The sequence below is a fragment of the Glycine max genome, chromosome 1, assembly GCF_000004515.6.
Source record: "Glycine max cultivar Williams 82 chromosome 1, Glycine_max_v4.0, whole genome shotgun sequence".
NCBI lineage: Eukaryota > Viridiplantae > Streptophyta > Magnoliopsida > Fabales > Fabaceae > Glycine > Glycine max.
In genome coordinates, this window is record NC_016088.4 from 37,028,063 (window position 1) to 37,051,679 (window position 23,617).

Here is a 23,617-nt window from a genome sequence, read left to right on the forward strand (position 1 = left end):
TTCTGTGTGCATGTACGGCTTTGCATGTTTTTCTTTGAATTATAGGATATGTTCAAGAAATGGGTAATTGTTTTGAAAATAAAAGTTCTTGACATTTTGTGACTTGAAATCCTTGATTCTCCTCTACATGTCATGATAGTTTTGAAAGCTCAATTAGAAAGTGATGAGTTTACCTTTGTGAGAATTTGAGCCATCCATCATCATAATCATTTGGTGTGTTTTGCCCCATTGATTGCTTGCACAATAGCCTTGGCTTGATTCTTGTTGATGCTTCCTAATTCACATGCATATTTGGAAATGATTGAGGCAATTTTGTTCTTATAAGCTTCTAGCCAAATGGACTTACCTTGAATTAATTCCTTTGATAGCCCTTTTGAGCCTTGTTTCCCTTTCCTTGTTTTGAAGCTCACTACAAGCCTTAAGTGAAAAACCATGATATCACCATATCCTTAAGGAATTTTGGAGCTTTGGAATTGTTTTGGGAATAAGTGTGGGGGGTTTTTGTTTCATTGGATAACATGTTTTGTTGGCTATGCTTCATGATGTATTTTGGGCCATACTTGATGTACATTGTATATTGGTTAAATGTTGGGCATGCTGAATGAGATGCTGTTTCTCAAAGGCTACAGAGCAAAAAAAAAATTGGAAAAGAAAAAGAAAAGCAATAAAGTTGAGTGAATAAATTTTATCTTTATGTTTAAATTTTATCTTTAGTTCTTTTTATTTTTTTTTCATTTTTTTCTTAATATGCACTTATTCCCCATTGCTCCTCTATTCCTTTGGGATTTAGCCACTTATTCCATATTTTTCCATACCTTGTCCTTGGCCCCATTACAACCTTAAAAGACCTTATGATCCTCATGTGCTTGTGTTTATGGGTTGATTGTCAATTTTAGAATCTTGCCAAGTTTATGTCGTGTTTGTTTTCATGGGTGCTTTGAGGGTAAATAGTAGCCTAGACACTTGAGAGATAGAGTGTATATCTTGCGAGGCTTTATCACTTTTCATTCTTGAGCTGATTAACTATTTTGCCATGATTGGGTTGCTTGGATGATTTTCATGAATGTCTTGACTTTTCAGATCTCCTTATGTTAGATGTTACCCATTACTTTCATTCCTTGATGTTCATTGAGAAATATGTGAATGTTTTTGTTTGCCTCTCTTTGATATCCGTGGATTTTGTTCTTTGTTTCATTTTGCCCATGAGTTCAAAAGGCTAAGTATGGGGGGGGGGTTTGATGTGCCATCATTTTCTTCTATTTCTTAAACCCTTTTTGCACCATTTTAATTACTGATTAGTCTTAATTGTCAAATTAATTAGGCAGTTTTATTATTTGGGCTCATTTAGCTAATTTGATGTTTTTAATCTAATTTCAGGAATTAATGAAACATTGGGCTTAATCTGGAGTTTGGTTGTGGACTTGAAGAGGGCAAATAAAGCAGCGCTTACCTTAGTTAATTTCTAATTAGGAGATTGCAATTTTATTTTATGTGGTTCAATGTTTATTTCGTTTTGGGCCAGAATATTGTAATAGGGCTCAGTGACTTTGGGTGACTCTTTTTAAATAGCATCCTTGGGATTTGTGCAAGGCTATTATGTTAGACTATTATTCAGAGCATAGGGTTTATGGTTTTTACGTTTTTCTGTTCTAATGCTACTGTTCACGTAATGCAATTTTCCATTTTCTGCTTCTAATTACAATTTCGTTCTTGTTTCTTCTTCTGCCTTCATTTACGTTTCTGCTTCATTTCCATTTCTGCTTTTAGTTTCATTTACGTTTTTTGTTTGAATCTATGGAAGGCTAAATATTCGGGTGTTGTTTCCTTTTGAGGACGAAGCTCAACTCTCTTTGAGGTTTCGTTTATAATGTGGCTTCCTGGCAGTTTTCCCTTCACCAGTTAACCCAAATTCACTAACGTTAATCTGTGCACGCTTCGTGTTCGATTAATTGCCTCTGAGCCTAACTTGTGTTCATGCTTAATGGACGAAGGGCTAACTGGTGTATGTGTTGCCTAATCACGTATTGACAACCCTAAGTTGATTTTCGCTTAGTAAATTGAAATAGGGTTGGATTAAGTGGTTAACTGTTAGGGACGAATTTTCCATAACCCAGGACAAGAGAATGGCTTCTGAACCAGAGGAAACAACCCGTTTTTAATATTATTAGTTTTGTATTCCAGTTTACTTGTTCTGTTCTTTAAATCACAAAACAAACAACCCCCCCCCCCCCAATCGTTACTGTTACTGCAAGTATATTATGAACATTTGGTTTATCATTGCTCGTTGGGAAACAACCTAGGATCACTTCCTAGTTACTGCATTTTCATGTTTATTTGATTCGGGTACGGCCTCAATCATTCCACAAGGGGGCAGTCCATTATCATGCAGAGCCTTCAAGGCTTGGGCTTGCCATCCATCATGAGCATGGATGAGTTTGATGCGCAGGTGGCCTGGCCAAGAGCCCAGCCTTCTCCTTCTGGAAGGGGTGGGGCTTCTGCAGCCCAGGAGCTTGAACCAGAGGAGCCAGCAGTAGCAGTAAAGGGGGAGGATGAGCTCACTCCTCCTGAGCCCTTCTATTTTGAACATTTTAGTTTATTTTCAGTTATTTTATGATTTATGTTCAGTCATTTAAATTTTAGTTTTTATGTTTCAGTTCTTTAAATTCCAAGTTATTTAAATTTCAGTACTTTGAGTTGTTTGCTTGTACAAAAAGCTTGTTTGAACAGTGAATTGGTTGAAAATGATATGCAGTGGATTGTTTTGTATGAAATGAGTGTTTGAGAATGATTTGAATGAGCAATTGTATGATTTGAGTGGATTGGAATGATTAGATAATTGTTTTGATCAAGCTTGTAGCCATTAGAAGAGAATGAGCATGTGATTGGAATTATGACTGAAAATGTTAGTTAGTTTGTCAGATTGATTGTGAAGGAATGCATTGACTGTATCCCGGTAAGAGTGTGATCCTTAAATTTTGAGAGAAATGACTATCATTTAGTACTGATTTTTGCGTGAATCTCTTAAGTATGGACTGAATGCATGAAATTGAGGATGATGAAGGCCATGTTTGAGTGTGATAGCCACTTAGCCAAAAAGCTGACTATGTGCTTGAATGATTTATCCCTTGCACCCAATTTGAACTGAATGAATTATTGATTGATTGAACCCTGAGCCTATACAGTGTTATCTCCTGCTACCTTGACTTATAGGTTGTAGGAGAGCATCATCCATAGGAAGCGTGGTTCAAGGTAAATTTGTTCCAAATTTGGGGGAGGCACTGGGTAAAAATTGAAATGGTCAAAGTAAAGAGCATACACACACTATTTTTGTATACACACATAATGTCTTTGTATATATTGTGTTAAAAAAAACCATGAAATTAATAAGTGTGTATGTTGCAAAATAATGAAATGAAGCTGAGTGCCTAAATAAAAGGCAAGTATGAGGAGTGAATAAATGAAAAAGTGAAGGTTTATCTATGGATGAATGCTCTCCTAGAACCTAAGCTTTTGAATCCTAGAAAAACCTTGATTTTGTTGGCAGCCTAACCCCATTACAAGCCTAGAAAGTCCTTCGGCTTCATTTTGTGTGTTCATTGATGTATGATATGAGATGAAATGCAAAGGTTGAGACTTGTGTTAGTTGCTTATGATTGAATGAGCCTAAACACTTGAGCTTGAGTGAAACAATGACTATGAGGTTTTGGTTGATGATCCTTCCTTGATTTCTGCCATCCTTACTAGCTTATTTCAGTTGTGACTCTAATTTGTATGTTCCTATCTTTGAAAAGCTGCATGTTTGTGAAAATCAATTGATTGAAGCAGTCCATGATATTCAGTTCATATGGTTGAATTTTTCTATGAAGCAAACACCATTTTGAGTGATCACTGTAGTTTGTCACTTGAGGACAAGTGAACTGTTCTTTCTTTGCTTGAGGATAAGCAAAACTGTAAATTTGGGGGAGTTTGTTAGTCATCTTATACGACTAACTTTTGTATAGAAAACATTTTCCAAAACTTGTATAGTTCCCCTAATTTATGGTTATTTTGTAGTGATTTTGTAAATAAATCTTGTTTTATTGTTAAAGTTGTCTCTAGAATATTTCCATTGGATTTAATGATGAAATATGTGCAATTTCAAGTGAAAAAAGGCTAAGTCATGAAGTGCTAAAAGTGACAGTTGAGCTTAGTTCATCAGTGGGCTAAGCGCGCATCCACCGCTAACCGCAGCTTCAGCGCGCTTAGCGCGACAGAAGAATCTGGCAGAGCATCAATATCAGGGTCGCGTGCTAAGTGCGAGATCAGTGTGCTAAGCGCAGTAGTTGTCTTCAGCCAGGCTCAGCGCACAATTGGCGCTAAGCTCAAATCCACTTACTCACGCTAAGCGCAACGTCGTAGATTCAGAGCCTATTTAAAGCCTGTTTTGTGCAGAATTAGGGTAGGCAGATGATTTGCACAAAATTCCAGAGCACACCACAGTGCCTATTTCGGGAAAAGAGCTATGGAGGCAGCAAAAGGAGCAGCTTTTGCAGAGATACCTAGGTTTTGTAATTTCATTTTTGTTAGGGTTTTTTTGTAATGGCTAGCTAAACACCCTTGTTGGGGATTTCTAAAGAACAACTGATGTAATTACATTAATATCTAATTGATTGTGTTTCTTGTGTTCAATGCTTCTTTCAGTGCTTAAATTTTGTATGCTCTTGGTCTGATCAACAGTTTGTGTGCATGGTTAGGTGACTTTAGCATTGGGAAATGTATTATTGCCTTAGAACTTGAATGAAGCAGGATTGAAACTTAGTCTTAAATGAGGGATCTGCGAATTAGGTTTTGGTTTTAAATATGTTGTTACTATAATGCTATTTGGTCTAAGTCTAGTCCAACAAGAGGGATCTGAGGACAAAGCTTAGACTAAATTAGTCTAAACTTTCATAAGCTGTTTAAGCTAAGTCTAGCCCAACAAGAGGGATCTGAGGACGAAGCTTAGTTTAAGTTAGTCTAAACCTAGGAGGGCTCTCTAAATTAAGCCTAATCCAACAAGAGGGATCTGAGGATGAAGCTTGGATTGATTCAGTCTAACTAGGGATCAAGGTTTAGTAATTTAGGTTACAACATAGAACACAAAAACATGATTGAATAGAGAAACATCTTTATATACATCAGTTGGTCTGTTAGAAAAACCCAACACCTTTACCTACTGCTGTCAATCTTACTTGCAATTTTACTATTTTTAGCCTAGACTTAGTTTAATTCTGTTCTAAATCATCAATTATCGATGTTTCTTTTGTTGGATCGAGTGGCCTCAGAATAATTAAGAAGGGGGGTTGAATTAATTATTCCTAAACCTTTACTAATTAAAAAATTACTCTTTTAAGGCTTTTACTAAATTGTTAAGAGAATGAGGAGTAGAAGAGAAACTTAACAGAAAGTAAAAGCGAAAATTAAATGCACAGCGGAAAGTAAAAGAGTAGGGAAGAAGGAAACAAACACACAAGAGTTTTTATACTGGTTCGGCAACAACCCGTGCCTACATCCAGTCCCCAAGCGACCTGCGGTCCTTGAGATTTCTTTCAACCTTGTAAAAATCCTTTTACAAGCAAAGATTCACAAGGGATGTACCCTCCCTTGTTCTCTTTGAACCTAGTGGATGTATCCTCCACTAGAACTGATCCACAAGAGATGCACCCTCTCTTGTTCTCAGTCAAACCCAAGTAGATGTACCCTCTACTTGTACCACAAAGGATGTACCCTCCAATGTGTTGAGACAAAGATCTCAGGCTGTTAAACCTTTGATACTTTATGAATGGGGATACAAAAGAATTCTCAGGCGGTTAGTCCTTTGAACACTTTTGTATTAGGGAATGGGAAGAATCAAAAGAATTCTCAGACTGTGTCGTTTTGAATTCTTTGACAAGGGAGAAGGGAGACACAAAAGAATTCAGCCGATTAGTCCTTTGTTCTTTTGGAAAAGGGAGAAGAGAGACACAAAAAGAATTCAGGCGGTTAGTCCTTGGCGAATTCTTTTTGGCAAAGGGAGAAGAGAATGAAAAGATGAATAGCACAAGTTTTCAAGGTTTGGAAAACCAGAAAACTTCAGAAAGCTTTTGGTACAAAGAAGAAGAAGAATTTCAAAGAGATTCAAGGCTTGTAAAGGATTGTAATGAAATGATTGGAAAAGTATTCAAGATTGAATGAATGAATTGAATTTAAAATGCAAAACAAAGTCTTGCTTTTATAGACTCTTCATGATGTCTGGTCAAGAAGACCATTTAGAAGAGTTATAACTTTTAGAAAAACTTAAAACCAATTTGAAAAAGTCAAAAACCTTTTGAAGAGTTACATCTTTTGACTTATTCAGAAACAGTCACTGGTAATCGATTACCAAATTAGTGTAATCGATTACACAAAGCTTTTAAGTGAAAGGATGTGACTCTTCACATTTGAATTTGAATTTCAACGTTCAAGGGCACTGGTAATCGATTACCAAAACATTGTAATCGATTACAACTTCTTGAAAATAATTGGAACATTGTAAATTCAGTTTGAAAACTTTTTCAAACTCATTTTACTATTGGTAATCGATTACAACAATATGGTAATCGATTACCAGAGAGTAAAAACTCTTTGGTAAAAGGTTTTGTCAAAAACTCATGTGCTATTCAAAGTTTTGAAAAAACTTTTTAATACTTATCTTGATTGAGTCTTCTCTTTATTCTTGAATCTTGAGTCTTGAATCTTGATCTTGATTCTTGAGATCTTGAACCTTGAATCTTGATTCTTGTCTCTAGACTTTCTTCTTGAGTTCTTGAATTCTTCTTGATTCTTATCTTGAACTCTTGAATTGTTCTTGATTCACTTGAGTTGTTCTTTTGATTGATCTTTGAGCTTTTTGTCATCACCTTTGTCATCATCATTGTTATCATCAAAACACCTTTAATTCACCATGAAGCTTTGCTTCTACATCTTTCAACAATGTCTTATTTCTGAATTTAACCCTGTCTAAGACTACTTCCCTGAGTTCGATACTCGAATTCATCCGTTTTAATTTTAAATACTTGGCAATCCAGTGTGCTTTCCGACAAATCAGATTTTCCTTGAACATATTTGTATAAAGAAAAAGTGGACCAAAAAGTAACTGTAAGGGAAATCCAACACAATGCAACAACAATTAGAAGCTCATTGCAGAGAATACATTCTTAAGTTGATTGGGGGTATTGATGTCTAATAAAATAGATAACAAAGTTCACCTAATATATTTAACTTTGTTAACTAATCTTAGGTGAGCAGGTATATATAGTTAGGATTCTGCTTGTTTAGCTACTCTCTATGAAGAAATGTGTTGGACAACAAAAGGGGATGCTAAATGCATGGGTGGGTGTACATCATTGTTAAGTCTTGTGGATGGTATCCTATTCCATTCATTGCACCACAATGTAACAAACAACCAATGTATCCACTATACTTTTTATCCCTTTAAGTCTTTATATTTATTCTTGCTGATTATACAATAAGCACGTTAACGTTGCTGAACTTTGTTATCCTTTGTGTTCTATTTTTCATTCATTTCTTTAATAATTAGTTGTTGCTGAATTTTCAACAAGTTATGATAATTACATCATTTTCTCCTTTCATTCTCAACAATTTCCATTATTGAACACATTTGTGCCGGGAATTATTATTTTTTTTTAAAAATTGCACATGTGACAAGTTGCAAGTTTATTTGAACACTGATAAAACAAAATTGCTACGTAATTAATTAACGTCAAAGTTTTAAACATTCATGAAAAATACAATATCTTGTAGAAACTAGGTGTGCAGACTAGAAAAGAAGACAACTCATATAGTACTGGTGCATTAGGTTGTAGAATCTAAAGCAATAATTGTACTAAGGTTCATTGGGTGCATGTATTCGGTGGAACCAGTCATGAATTTATCCACGATCAATCTATTTGCTCTCTCTGATGGATGGAAGGGGTCCCAAAATGCATATAGATCCCTGTTTGGGCACAAGTTAGAAGCAGGAGTGCAGAGTCCGATTCCATTGTATGCTCCTTGACCACAGCATGCTACTTTTGACGTAACAAACCCTGTGTATGGAATAAAAAGGTTACTTAAAGCTTCCAAATTGGAACATTGCTTAGCAATTATGCGTCACGCGGATTTCTCAAATTATTAAACCAACAAAAGTTAGTTGAAAGGCATAACAGTCTCAAAAGAGTAATGCAAGTGTAAATTTTCCCGTGTTTAACTGTTTGTTTGGTTTTACATCAAGAATATTTTAACCTTTTCTTTTTGGCACATTTTGTTATTGAACGAATTTCATGTGTTAAAATATCAGTCTATTGAATGAATATAAATAAAAAAGTAAAGCAGTTCTCATTTTTTATATAAGCCAGAATCCCACATGGTAACATATTAATGTTTACAGCAAGCATGACCACACACTAGTGTACAGAGGGAAGCCACCAAGCTTCTTAAATATGTCTTGTTATTGACCATAGGCCAGGGCAACCATGTATTTGATATGTCAACTACTCAGAATGGTCCCCGTTAGCCAATTTCCCACAACATTTAACCTGATTTCTACAAATCAGTCTATTTGGACGTTGGATATTTTTTATTCATAGGGATCAAAGATGTGTTTATCAATTTACAACAACTTATCAATCCTATTCAACAAACTTAACTAAACCCCCTTGACATTTGAATATTGGATATGATAAATGCAATCTATCATTCTTAAATATCTTCTCCATTTATTTTATTTTTCTGACATATACTTGCATGTAGATAAGAAAATGAAATATGTTCAAATCAACAGATGAATCATTCAATTTCAACATATTAAATATATATTATCGATATATTAACCTCTTAGTTAATCAATGTTGCAAATTACCATCTCTAAATTATTATTTATTATACTTATAATCCTTATTAAATAAGCTTCCTGCAAAAAATTATTTACTCGTATACTATAAATTAGAATCTCTAATTTAAAGAGTGAAGCTCTCATTCTTCTTAATTTCTCATATTATAGAGTTTCTCAACATATTTTCGTTAATTTAAAGATGCATTCTACACACATTTTTTGTAAAACAAAATTTAATTGTCATACACTATCAATTAATTACTATAGTATCTGTGAATTTTAAGGTAATTTGGATAAGACTCAATCTTTTTAAAGATATAATATGTTGTGATGAGTTAACATCGTAAAAGAATCAATTAAATTAAAAATATATATATTTCTACCTGTCATTGCAAACTTTACTACAAATATTTTAGACTAACAATATATCATATTATAATTAGGAACAAGAAGGAATTAACATTTAAGAACACAAAAACAAAGAGGTTAATGACATATACGTACCATAGGCTTGTGGGTTACTAACGAAATCCAAATGCATTGCGAAGGCGTTTGCAGAAATGAAGACATCGGAGCCAATTTCAGTGTTGAGGTCGTGCAGTAGTTGAACGAGTTGAGGATTGAACAAGTTAACCGCTCGTTGCAGCTCTGTCGCACATTCTCCGTTTTGGCTATGCATAGCCAATTCTGCTGGCACGCAACCTAGTGGTCCCGTGCCTGTCACTAGAACCCTTCGTGCCCCAAGTTCATATAGTTTCTGCGAAAGTGCATTTATTTCGTTGTTACAACACAACAAAAATATTTAATTTAATTGGTTGTTGCAAGCATACAACAATATTTAATTGGTTGTTGAAGCATACAACAAAAATCCTTAGTGTTACCATATGGTGCGAGTCACAACAACTACTGTAAAAGTAATACTGATTTAAGTCTGTTAATCAATTAATTTATGATTCAAATTTTAACCTTGAGTATAGAATAAATCGTGTTAGAAAAAAAATATTCACCTTATAAATACTCATATTCCTAACAAAGATTAGTTATTATTTTTTTATATATAGGAATTACTTTGTAACAATATGATCACAATAAAAAAAATAAAAAAAAAAACTTAATGGTGCGAGTCAATTAGCAACACACCCGTTTTTGGAAGACAAATTAGTACATGATTGGGAATCATGTAATCCTGGTATGGTGTGAGTCATATATAATGGTATAATGGTGAGTCAATTAGGAATAATAAACCTTACCGGAGGATCGTTCCTTACAAATTGATTTTGTAGGTTAAATTAAGCTGAAATTCACATTGATTTTGTAGGTTAAATTAAGCTGAAATTCACATGTTAAGAATTACTGCGGTTAAAAAAATATTTTTCAAGCCTAAAATCTAAATAATAGAGAGAAACCGCACGCATTAATTATCCATGTGTAAAATGGTTGACTCACTACTGCTTACGCTGCATATTGAGTGATAGAATTCATGTGGATTTTAATATCAATCAGCAAAATGCACGCTGCCTTCAACTACCAAAGGAATCTCAACATAACATGCTTGCCTTACAAAGTCTATCTCAATCATGACCTATCATAACACACATAAGAGGATCTTCTCCCGTATAAAATAATACTATCTTTCCACACACAAAAAAAAAAAATACTCTGTTTTTTGAGAGAATTGTTATGATCCTCTAGAATTCTGTTAATTAACTGCTAAGTGCTCAGTACTCTCATAATAATAAATAAATATTTACTGATAAAAAAATTAAAATCGGTATATTCACAAGTTGTCGTGAAGGGGTACATTGATTGAAATTTATAATAATTATCATTAAGAGTTATATTTATTATGATTTTTTATTGGCCAATAATTAAGAGTATGAACTCTTAAAAAATATCTGTGAGTATGTGTGTGTATATATATATATATATATATATATATATATATATATATATATATATATATATATATATATATATATATATATATATATTAAACATATTAAATGTATATATAAAATTTTTATTTAATATTTTTCTATAATTTATTAGGAAAATTACATAAATATTGTATGACGGCACAAATACTCACATTCGTTATTTTTCTAAGTTGATAATTAGATGTAATTTTCCTTCTTTTTTTCCTATTTTTTCAGCCATTTGTATCGTGCATCCTTTTATGGTTACATTATGGTTCAAGAAAAAATAGTAATGAATGATTTTCTGAGAAAACAGAACAGCTACCATATTATTTTTAACATATTTTTTATTATTCACTTAAACTTAATTATTATGATTCGTAACTAATAGTAAAATTTATGTTAAAGAGCAATGTATTAAAATGTTGTTAGCACTCTTCTGTGACCTAAAACTATGTAACGTGACATAACATAATAACATTAACGCATGCAGAGTAGAAGGATGGGAATACCGCAAGAATTTTACGATACTCTGAAATGAGGAACACAACGTAGTCTGGAAGAGCATATTCGCGGGATCTGGCAGAGAAAGGAACCAAATAATAGTTGTTGACAAAATCATTGCCACCTAAGGTTATGAGCACCAATGCTTTGTTCACTAAATTTCGAGTCTGCTCTTCTCCAATTAGTGCACTCACCCTCTGCTGATACTGTTTGAAGTATGAATTGCTCTGTAATTCTGATTATGTTTATCTGCAAATGAAGATAGTTAGATAGATAACTGCTTAATGGTCACATTGATTCTCTTATTAAACACGAAAATTTTGGATCTCTTTTAAAACAGGACCCTAGTTAACCAGTTGCTAAACTTGTTTTTAGTAATAACATTAGAAAAATATTAGCATCATTCTCTCTAATACTCACTCTTTGTAACACTCGCTCAAGATGAAATTTATTAAAAAAATGACCAATTTTTGTGAGTTTCTATTTTCACTCCCGTAATTTATAAGTGCAATTCATTATAATTGATGATTTTAAATAAATTTTAAAAAATGGTAGAAAAGTGTTAGAAAGAGAATATAAGAAAGAGTTCCTCTTAATATTAGTACTAGAAAAACAATAAAATGGGCGCATATACGTGTATATGCGTGTGAGTCTGTTTTTGACTTACAAACTGAATTCCAGTGTCGTTGAGAATTCCTATCCCAGCAGAAGCAAAGTTTGCACCAACAAGCAGCCTTTCACCATTGAGCTGTGGACTCAAATATGGTAATGTGGGTTCTGAGCCAATTTTCTCACCTACGTCACAAAATGATTTATATATAGGTAAAATTTGGAACACCCCAAAACATAATATCTAGAAGCAACTGAAAATAACTATAAAATGAGGTTATGATAAAATTAATAACATATATGAGCACTCAACTGATAAGGTCAGGAATGTTGAGGCCATTGGAGAAACGACCAGAGGCTCTACGAGATGCAGAATCAATGCCATAAGGATATGAATCAGCACGCGCCGTGGTGGCTAGGAAGTTGTTGTTCCCATTGTCCACAAGTGAATCACCGAACACGAAAAATGCTCGTGCTGCCTCGGCTTGTGGAGCAGCAATGCTGATCAAGGTGATCAACAAACATAAGACCATAGATTTAGAAGAAACAATCCTTTTGTTGTTTTGTTTCATGGGAGTACTTAATTAGTGTCTCCAAGAAACCCCAAGAAAAGTGGTGAATGCTCTCCTTTTCTCCAACAATGATCCTGCTTCTGAACGAGAATGTTAGGTGGCTTATATAATTCTCTCGAACTATTGTTGTGATCTTTGTTGTGGCTAATTAAATGGCTTTGGCTACCACTAGTAGAAAAAGAAATGGTGTAATTATCATGCCTGAAAAAGATTTTTACAAGCGTACTAATATTGTCATGTTATTGGACTTTTATTAAAATTTTAGAACAATTTACTTAAAATCTCTCTTCTAGATAGCAATGAAGGTTGTTTTTCGTGAATATACTCTCTTTCTCCTGCTTTTTTTTTGTTCAATATACAGGGTTTTTGGTAAATACATATTCTTTCTCTTATTTTTTCTCAATCTACACTAATTTGTAATTTAATTCTTAATATACACTACTTGGGACTTTCTCTCTCCTTTTTGTTTTTTTAAATTTAAAATATTATAAAATATAAATATTATATTATATAATTTTTTTAATTGATTTTAAAATTACTTATTTATTAAATTAAATTTTATAATTTTATTTTTAATTTTTTTAAGAAAATAATATTATTAAATATAATTATTTTTATTATTATTTAATTTACTTAACATATTTTTAGGTGAATATTTTTATTTAAAATCTGAATGTTCTAATATAATTATTTTTAATATAATTATATTACTAAATATAATTAGTTTGTTTATGTCATTAGATTTAATTAAAAATGAGAAGATTTTTTGTTTAACAACTTATTTATAGAAGAACATTATATTGCATTATCAATAAAATACTTAAACAATTACACTTGGTTAAGGAAAAATTTAAGATGAAAATATGCTAGGACAATTATCTCTGTTATGACCGTGTTGTCAACAAATTTCACATTTTGTTATATTTTTTCGTTCATTTTCTTCCTCGTCCATCTAAAATCTTAGTAGGAATGCGAGTTCAAACGAGACCACCATTTGTCGTCCTCTTTCTCCTTGGATCAGGACCCCATCTTGTTTGTTCATATTCTTGTCACATTGATTCGGGTGGCAGCAAAAAATAATTGTTAATTAAATATCTTTAATTATATTTTCAATATATTTTTATTATAAAAAATAACTCATATTTAGTCGATATCAGTATTTTTTGGATATTTTTTTTTTCTTTCCATATTTATGTATATTGCATAAGGTAAATGTATCAATTATTTTTTTTAATGTGTTTTTTAGTTTATTTTAATACTACTATCTAATTTTCTTATTTTTTTAATTAACGAACATAACAAAAAAATATCAACAGCACATAAATTTAACTACAAAAGTACAGTAACTAAAAAATTGTATTATAATTTTATCGAATTTTTTTATTTTTCTTTATCTGTATATTTTTTCTTTAAAAAAATAAAAACAAAATTATAAAATTTAATTTAATAAATAAGTAATTTTTTAACCAATTAAAAAAATTATATAATATAATATTTATGTTTTATAATATTTTAAATTAAAAAAAAATTCCAAATATATATTGAAAATTAAATTGGGTATAGATTTAAAAAAAATAGGAGAGAGAGTGTATTTACAAAAAAAACCGTAACTAATGATAATGTTTTGTATAATGCATGAAAATTGAGTTACGTGTAGAATTTTACAGAGGGTCAGTTACTTAATTACAGTGTTACTGTGTGTAAAATTCAACAGGGCCTACAGTGAATGGTGCATGCACAACTTATAGCTGCAACTAAGATCCTGCATGCACATGAACGAGAAAACTGAATTATGTGACTTAAATGATGCTCAATCAATTTTTTAAAAAACGGCCTTAAGACAGTAATTTTGACTGCAACATCAAGGTTTTTGAAATGCCTGCAGTTGCAAATTTAGACCGCATCAACTATATTTGTTCACAATATAAAGGAACTTGACGAAACTACAACCATTTTTAAAACCTTTATGTATCCTTGTTATATATTATTTTCATTAGCATTTATTATGAAGAGTACAGGGGTCCTCTAACCTATATACAGAGTTCAAAAACAACAGTCTAGCTATTAGTATTATTGTCTAATATAATGAATAGGATTGACACCAATCTGAAAATAAACATTAAACAGCCCCCACCCTAGCCTAAAATCCATGACCAAAGATCTAACCTTAATAACAATTAGTATACCAACCAAATCAACAGCTATAATATAGCTTAATTATACAGCTCTGTTATATAATTAATTGACTTATAATCTTATATAATGCTCAATTATTGTTGTGAGTATGTTCACTCTTAATCACGTATTGTCTCGTAATACAAAACTGACTGATAATGTTACAGTGTATCAAAACTGACTTATAATCTTATATAATGCTCAATTATTGTTCTGAGTATGTTCACTCAATCTTATAATTAATTTACTTACAGTTACTTCTAACAATGTGCCGAATTGTAACTGACTGATAATGTTACAGTGTATCAAAATTGAACTACACCCAGCTAGAATTTGCAAGAGCTTCAATTATTTTTATTGGTCTTACTATGTTTTAAACATAGCCTACAGCTAAGCTGCTCTTTACTACGCTTATTTCTTACTTGCTTTGGTCTGTGCTGTCATAGTGTAATCGTAGTTATTATTATGTACTATTTGTTGGTTTTTAGAATTTGCTGCTGCAAGTACTGCTGGCCAAACCGGGTGGTCGAGCAATGAGTTTATTAGAGATAAATTCTCATCCGAAAAATTTGTATAATGCATCATGTGATCATTACTTAATTTTAAAGAGGTTTAATGATTGCAGACACCTCGGTATCTCCTATATGTTCATATTTCCTATGGTCTACACAAGTAGCACATTATATACTGTTGCAGAACCTTACCCAGGATCACAACTATTTGACTAACTTCACACAAGCAAAGCTTTGCATCTAAAATCAGAAAAGAATTGAACAAGAATGATAACAGAAGAAATTGAGTGAGAGATAACAATGAACAATTTGGTAATATAGAAAATCAGTATTTTCTATTCATCTTTCATATATTCATAGAACAGGTTTTTAAATCTTTTATACACAACAACTGACAACTGATTTCTCATAACAGAAATCCTAAATGAAATAACTACCTACAGGCCAAAGTGAAATACCCAAGTTACCCTTGTACAACAATTCTCCACCTTAACGTATTTAACACTCTTAATATTGACAAAGACTCGACTCTTTGGCCCTTCAAGGAAAACAACTAGTAGTTAAACATGCTTCTTGGTAAAACCTTTGTAAGCATATAAATAGGATTTTCCTCTGTGGTATCTTCTTTATCTTGACCAAGCCTTTTGCAATCACATCTCTAATGAAATGTAGTTTGATATCTATATGCTTGGACTTATTATGGAACACTTGATGTTTGGTCAAGTGAATTGTGTTCTGGTTATCATAGTGAACTGAGATGGTTCTCTACTCAAACCCCAATTCATTTTTACCAATCCTTTCAGTCTCAAGGACTCCTTTACTGCTTCAGTTGCTACTATGAACTCAACCTCAGTTGTGAACAATGCTACCACTGATTGTTAGCTAGATCTCCAACTGACAGATCCTCCAAACAAAGTAAACACAAAACCATTCAATGACTTTCTTGTGTCCATATTTCCAGCAAAGTCAGAATCTACATAACATGTGATAGCTTCTTTGAGCTTACTTGCTCCACAAAACTTCAATCATAACCCCAATGATCCTCTAATGTATCTAAGGATCCAATTTAGTGCCTACCAATGTTCTTTTCCTGGGTTTTCCATGAATCTGCTCACTACACTGATGGCATAAGCCAAGTTAGGTCTAGTGCAGATCATTGCATGCATTAAGCTTCCCACCACATTTGCATAAGAGACTATCTTGATGTAATTACTGGTTTGGCATCAAACAACAAATTTCTGTAGGACTTTCTCCAAATACTTCTCTAGTACAACTCCTTTTTTCTGTCTTTTCTTATAATGTCCACACCAAGGATCCTCTTAGCTTCTCCAACATTCTTCATTTCAAATTCGTTATTGAATTGGAACTTTCCTAATTTATCAATTCTATGTCTTGGTTGGAAATCAACATATCATCTACATACAATAATAAGTAGAGATATAATTTACCTTTCAGACCTTTGAAATAGACACAACTATCATAATTGCCTATGGTAAAACCACTCTTCATCATGAAGTCATCAAACCTTTTATTCCACTATATTAGTGATTGTTTCAGTCCATACATGGACTTTTTCAACAGACATACCTTTCTTTGTTGCCCTTCCTGAACAAGGCCCTGTGATTGATGCATGAATATCCTTTCTTCAAGGTCTCCATGATGGAATGTTGTTTTAACATCCATTTTTTTCCATCTCAATATCTTATTGAGCAACCATGGACAAAATTACTTTGATTGAGGTGTGTTTGACCATTGGTGAGAATACTTCATTGTAGTCAACCCCCTCTTTTTGAATGAATCCTTTTGCAACCAGCCTGACCTTAAACCTTGTTGGTTCTGCTCCAAGTATCCCTTCCTTCTTTTTGAAAATCCATTTACATGATACCAATTGTTGTTCTTAGGCCTTTCAACTAGCTCCCAAGTTTGGTTTGATTCCAATGATTTGATCTCTTCCACCATGGCTTGAAACCATTCACTTTTGTGGCTACTTTTCATTGCTTCAACATAAGTCAATGGCCCCTTGTTGCTCAATATCTTCAGCTACATTGAGAGCAAATTCATATAAGTTCTGCAAAACCATACCTGTGGGTAGGTTTGGACTGTCTCTTCTCTCTATCCCTTGTTAGCATGTAGTCTGTGAGACTTTTTGCTTATGATTCAGCAACTGGATTCCTTTTCATTTTGAATGGGAACTTTCCTGGAATTTATTACTCCTCCCAAAGACTCCACCTCAAACTGTGATTGTTCTGGTTCTTGTGTCTCAACAACTTAATTTGTTTTCACCAAGTTTGTCATTTTTTTTCTCTAAATACAACATCACAACAGATAATACATTAATTGAAGCCTAATTCAAGACACTAGAGCTTGTATCCTTTAACACCATCAAAGTATTCAAGGAAGAAACACTTCACAACACTTGCACTAGTTTTCCCTACTTCATATGGGCATAAGCTATACAACCAAATGCCCTCAAATCTCCACAGTTTACAGGTCACCTAAACAAACCTCTTTTGGGGCTTTGAAACCCAAAGTTGTAGAGGAACATTTATTCATCAAGTATGTTGTTGTCATTATTGCCTCTCCCCAAAAGCTCTTAGGTAGGCCTGCTTCAAATAACATTGCTTTGACTCTCTCAAGGATAGTTCTGTTGAACCTCTTGGCCAACCCATTATGTTGTGGGATTTCAACCATAATCTTGTGCTTTGCTATATCTTCATCATCACAAAAATTTATGAACTGCTTAGACAGATGCTCCAATTTATTATCTGTCCTAAGCTTCTTCACTTTCGTTTTTGTTTGATTTTCAACTAGTTTATTCCACTGTTTGAACTTCTCAAATGCCTCCTTTTTTGTTTTTAACAGATAAATCCAAAGTTTCCTTGTGAAATCATCAACTATTGACATGAAGTAACTAACTTTTCCCTTTGATTATACCTTTGAAGGCCCTCACAAGTCAAAATGAATGTAATCCATTCTATTCTTGGTGGTGTGCATTCCAGTACTGAATTTTACTATGTGACACTTCCCATACACACAGTGTTCACAAAAAAGGCTTTCCAATTTGTCACTTCCCAACTGACCTTGTTTGCTCAATTCCAACAAACCCTTCTCACTAACATGTCCAAGCCTCATATGCCATAACTTTGTCTTGGACAGTTTTCTGTCCTCAACAACTAAAACTGATCCTATAACAATGCTTCCAATAAGTTAATGGAGACTACTTTTCTTAATTCCTTTCATCAATACCATTGACCCTTTAATAATATTTATCTTTCCCTTTTTCTTTTTTAAAAGAATACCCTAATCTATCAAATACAACTAAAGAAATCAAATTTCTTTTCAAATCTGGCACATACCTAACTTCTTCAAGTATTTTTTTTCAATTCCATCAGGCAGCTTAAATCTAATTGACCCAATTCCAATCACCTTGCATGATTTGTTGTTTCTTAAGAGAATTGAGCCACCTTCCTAATCATTATAAGTTTTGAACCATTCCTTATTCGGGGTCATGTGGAAATAGCAACCCAAATCAAGTATCCACTCCTTCCTTGCTTCATTGCTTGCAACTATTAGAACTTCAATACTTTCATACCCATCAGCCATTGTTGTGTTTCCTTCATCTTGAGGCTTTGCCTTCGATTTTATATCAGGGAAGTTCCTCTTGAAGTGGCATTCATTATTGCAAAGATAGCACACCTTCTTGTCTTTTGTTTTTATTGTGATTTTGACCTTGATCTATCTTTCTTTTGGAAATTATTTTTTTTCTGTATGTCTTCTTATTGTTAGACTTTCAACATTTTTTTCTTTTGGATTAGGTCAACTCTTTTGAGGCCAATGGTCTTTGAACTTCATCTATTTTCAGTGACTCCCTTCCAAACACCATTGTGTCAACAAAGTGCTCATAAGAATCGCTCAAAGAAATAAGAAGCATGATTGCTTGATCTTCTTAATCTATAGTCACCTCAATGTTTTTAAGATCAAGAATCATCTTGTTTAAGTTGTCAATATGGTCAGCATTTGACTTTCATACTATCATCTGGAAAGTTTGTAATCTTTTCTTCAAGATTAGCCTATTTGCTAATGATTTTTTTTTCATGTAGAGGCATTCCAGCTTGCTCCAAACACTAGCAGTTGACTTCTCCTTTGAGACCTCTCACAGTACTTGATCTCCAAGATTCAAGATGGTGGCAATGTGTGCTTTTTCCATGATTGTTTTCTTCTCTACTTTAGACACTTTGTTTAGGAAAGCTTTTTCTCCACCCAATGCCTGATCAAGACCATATGTAATAAGAAATGCCCTCATCTTCAATATCTAGATTCCAAAATCATTTTTTCCTGTGAACTTCTCTAGATCAAACTTTGTCGTCACCATGATCACCTTGTTAAACTAAGCTCTTAGGTACCACTTGTTGCATAACTTTACCCAAGACCACAACTATCTGACTAACTTCACACAAGCAAAGCTCGCTTCTAAAATCAAAAAACAATTGAACCAGAATGATAACAGAAGAAATTGAGTGAGAGAGATAACAATGAAAAATTTGGAAATATAGAAAGTTAGTATTTTCTATTTATTTCTCACATATTCACTGAACAGGTTTTTAAATCTTTTATACATGGCAACTAACAACTGATTTCCCATAACATATCTTTCTTGGGAGCCAAGTAAGATCTCTCTTGATAATAAAACTTTTTTGTTGTCATAACTACATGTTCAAAGTTCAAACTCGAAATCATTAATTAAATTAAAATAATCCTATATGAGTGGATCCATGCCCTTGTTGTAACACATTGTATTTTCCCAATATCTTTTTTCCGTAAAGCATATTTTTACGAGTTTATATATAAATTATAATCCATGTGCATAATGATTGGAACAAGAAGTTAAATGAGACAAACTAATTTTAGTTAAAAGGTTATTGTGGACCTTGTCTTAGCTAGCCATGCAGCATCATAAAAACCAATTTATAAAACATGGGTTGTGTTAGGTGGTGATATTTATGTTAGTTTTCAATTACAATAAGAAAAAAGATCTTAATTGGTTTGAGCACCATGTATATGTACTCCTTCTCAAACAATCAAACTTAAACTAAATTACTTTATTGATTTGATATTTTTTCAAATATTTTAACATGAGATACTATTGTTTCAATGATGCTTATCAAGTAAAATTTTAACAAAAACAAGAAGAAAAAATATTAACTCTATCACTTGACTCAATCCACACCAATTTGATCTAAAGTAATTTGAGATAAGGAATTTTTATTATGCATTTAACCTAACCTAATTAACCTAACTAAATTGCTTCAACTCTTCTTTTCTTGTGTACATGTGATTTGTTAAGACTTTTATTTTATAAAAAATGACATTTTTTTTTCTTTCATCATATTTTTTCAGCACGAGAAAGTTTAGGGTTTGAACTTTAAAGTTGATTAAGGCCATCATGATCTCTCCATAGTCCATTCTGAAGTTAAGGTAAAAACACCAAAGTCACTTAACAACAGTTGAGTAAGGTTACGTATCATCTAATAAAAAAAATAAATGGGACAAACCTTTCATGAAAGCAAAGAAAGGACCAAGGTGATTTCTGAGGGAATAAACAATGGTAAGCAAAATAACCACACCAAGCATCATAAAGCCCAAGATGAACAAGAGTGTATCAAAGCTACCAACTAATTCAAGTGCTAAAATTTAAAAGTGTAGAAAATTAAAAGATGTCCAAAGATATGATAGGATTTGGCCTCAATCCTTGCTAGGCTGAGTAGGCCAAGGCTCACATGATCCCTTGAGCAGTAGTGACATTAGCAACATAATCGTCATCAACTTCATCCTCCACTACGGCTTCAGAAGGTCCAGCATCCGTAGAGGTAGCCCCCTCAAAGAAAGAAGGACTACCCCCAGGCCATTAAACTCTCTCAAGTAAGTCCTCTAGTGTCATAACAAGCTTCTGCAATGAACTTAATTGAGGCTCTTCATGAGCCAATATTTCCCCTGATGAAGACTTTGTAACATTGACTTAAGCTGCACAGGAGTGGTAATGGGAGGATAGGGAGCAGCTAGGTGATGGATGGGGTGCTTAGGAAGCTCAATTGTAGCCCATGAACAAGTTCAGCGAAGCTCAAGATAAACAACAAAAGGGCCTGCCTAGTTCTAGCAATTCTTCCGGAGATATGCAACATTAATCACAAGGCTAATGGATTCCAAGACCTTAGTGTTAGAGACAACCCTCTTGGACGCACAAAGGTCAAAAATGAGAGTCGAGAAGTTAAGCTTGAAGGTGTTGGACTGCATAATATGAGATATTTGAGAAGAAATGAAAGTACCCACATCCATATCCATCTTCATCACAATAGCATAAACCAACTTGGCTTTGTCCACATTGATGTTAGAGGTGTGAAATGTAGGAGCCAAGTTGAAGTAAGAAAGGACACTCTAAGTTTGAGTGAGAGTGGTCATGTCCTTAAGATCTTCTAGTCAATGCCCTTTGCATTCTTGACGAATTGACCCCAAGTAAGACAAAGTTTCTCTACAAGCATTATAGGCTCTGGTGCAGACCTTAGAAACTGCACATAACGGGTGAACTACTCATCACTATGCATGATCATGGGTGTCTAGAGAAAAGCATTGAGGGATTGGCCATTGATAAACATCAAATTTATAGTATTTTCATATGCAATTTGAAATGTTTATTCCATACTTTAGTATACTTTAGGCCTTGTTTTGAATGAAATTCATTATGTTTTCAGTTTTTAATATATTTTAGATAGGAATTATGATTTAAGAAGTTTTTAATATGATTTTGTGAGTTTTTATAGAGAAATAGGTCAATTTTACAAGGTAGATTCACTCAAGTGAGGTATAGGCTGCTCAAGCCCGCTCAAACAAAAGAGAAGATGAAATCTTACAGAAGATATCTCGATTAAGCGAGGAGCATGCCAGAAAATGTGTCTAAAAGCTTAATTAATTCAAAATAGAGATAATTATGAAGATATAGCTCAAAGATAAATGAAGAAAATCACTTAGAAGATAATTGCAACAATTAAAACAAATTATATCAGCTGAAGAGATAATTTCCTTGTATAGATTATATTATTTTTTTTAAAATTAAGGAGATTATTTTCCTTTATTAAACACATCTATGATTCTATAAATAGAGAGACATAGGAAACAACAAAAAAACCACCTCTACACATCACCCTTCGCTGAAAAACCCTTTTCTCTTCTCTTATTTTATTTCATGAGTGACTAGTTTCTTTCTTAGCTAGGAGAGGAAAGGATTGAAGCCTATTTGATGTAATTTTCTCACATTAATATATTTTTTGAGTTCGTTATTCGCTTTCTATACTTAATGCTTTGTGAGTTTGTGCACCTCATAGATGATTTCAGAAATTGAGGTGCACTTTGGTGAGTCTCGTTTAAACCTGAACTGAATCAGATACTTAATTGGAGTTATCTCTAAGGATAGAATAATCTTGGTTAAGCCCTGCTAATTCCCAAACGATAATGCTAATTTTTTGTGTTGGTTTGCCAAGGGATTGAGAATCAAGGAAAGTGATTTAGGGTCTATCACCTAAGGGATTAGAGATAGAATACATTAGTGAATTGGGGATGAATGATATAACAACATAGAAGTGATAGGAATTACAACAAATAGGTGTTGGATAAGTGGCCTCAATAACTTAAGAGAGGGGATGAATTAAGTTTCAAAAATTTTCCACTAACAAATTTTAATCCCCTTTTAAATGATATATGATAGGCTCAGAATGCAAAAGAAGAAGCAATCAATTTAATAATGTTCTTTTAACTACACAAGACAAAGTAAACTCCAATAAAATAACTGAGATAAAGGAAAAGAGAAATGTAAACTCAATTTATACTGGTTTGGCCACTTCTCTTGCCTACGTCCAGTCCTCAAGCAACCCACTTGAGATTTTCCATTATCTTTGTAAATCCTTTACAATCTTTGAACACACCTTGGGATCCCCCACCCTTGTGTTCAATATTCTCACAATCCAAGAGACAAACAATCTCTTGATTACAACTAAGTTTATGAGATGAACAGAAAGATTTCTCTGCTTTAGAGTAGATGATACAAATTGAAGTTCCTAGAAGAATTCTCAATAGATTTGCAAGAGTTTGGTCAATAGTTGTTTAGAGAGAATTTGGCAATTAAGTTCTCTGCATAATCTCTCTCTCTTACTTTTTGAAGTCAGACACACATATATATAGGCCCATTGTGCCTTTTCAAAATATTTTGAAGAGATGTGTCTTTTCAAAAAGTTTTTCTTAAATTTTCTCACTGGTAATCGATTACAGGATTCTGGTAATTGATTACACAATTATATTTTGAAAGGTCATGACTTTTCAAAGTATTTTCTAAAGTGTCGTTACTGGTTATCGGTTATAGTCATTTGGTAATCCATTACAAGATTTAAAATTCAAATTTCAAAACCCTTTTTG

General features: G+C 33.1%; 1 pseudogene; it reads right to left on the reverse strand.

The window, feature by feature from the left end:
- Positions 1–7,730: 7,730 nt before the first annotated feature.
- LOC100810678 (GDSL esterase/lipase At5g33370-like) lies at positions 7,731–12,579 on the reverse strand (annotated as a pseudogene).
- Between the last annotated feature and the right edge of the window lie 11,038 nt (positions 12,580–23,617).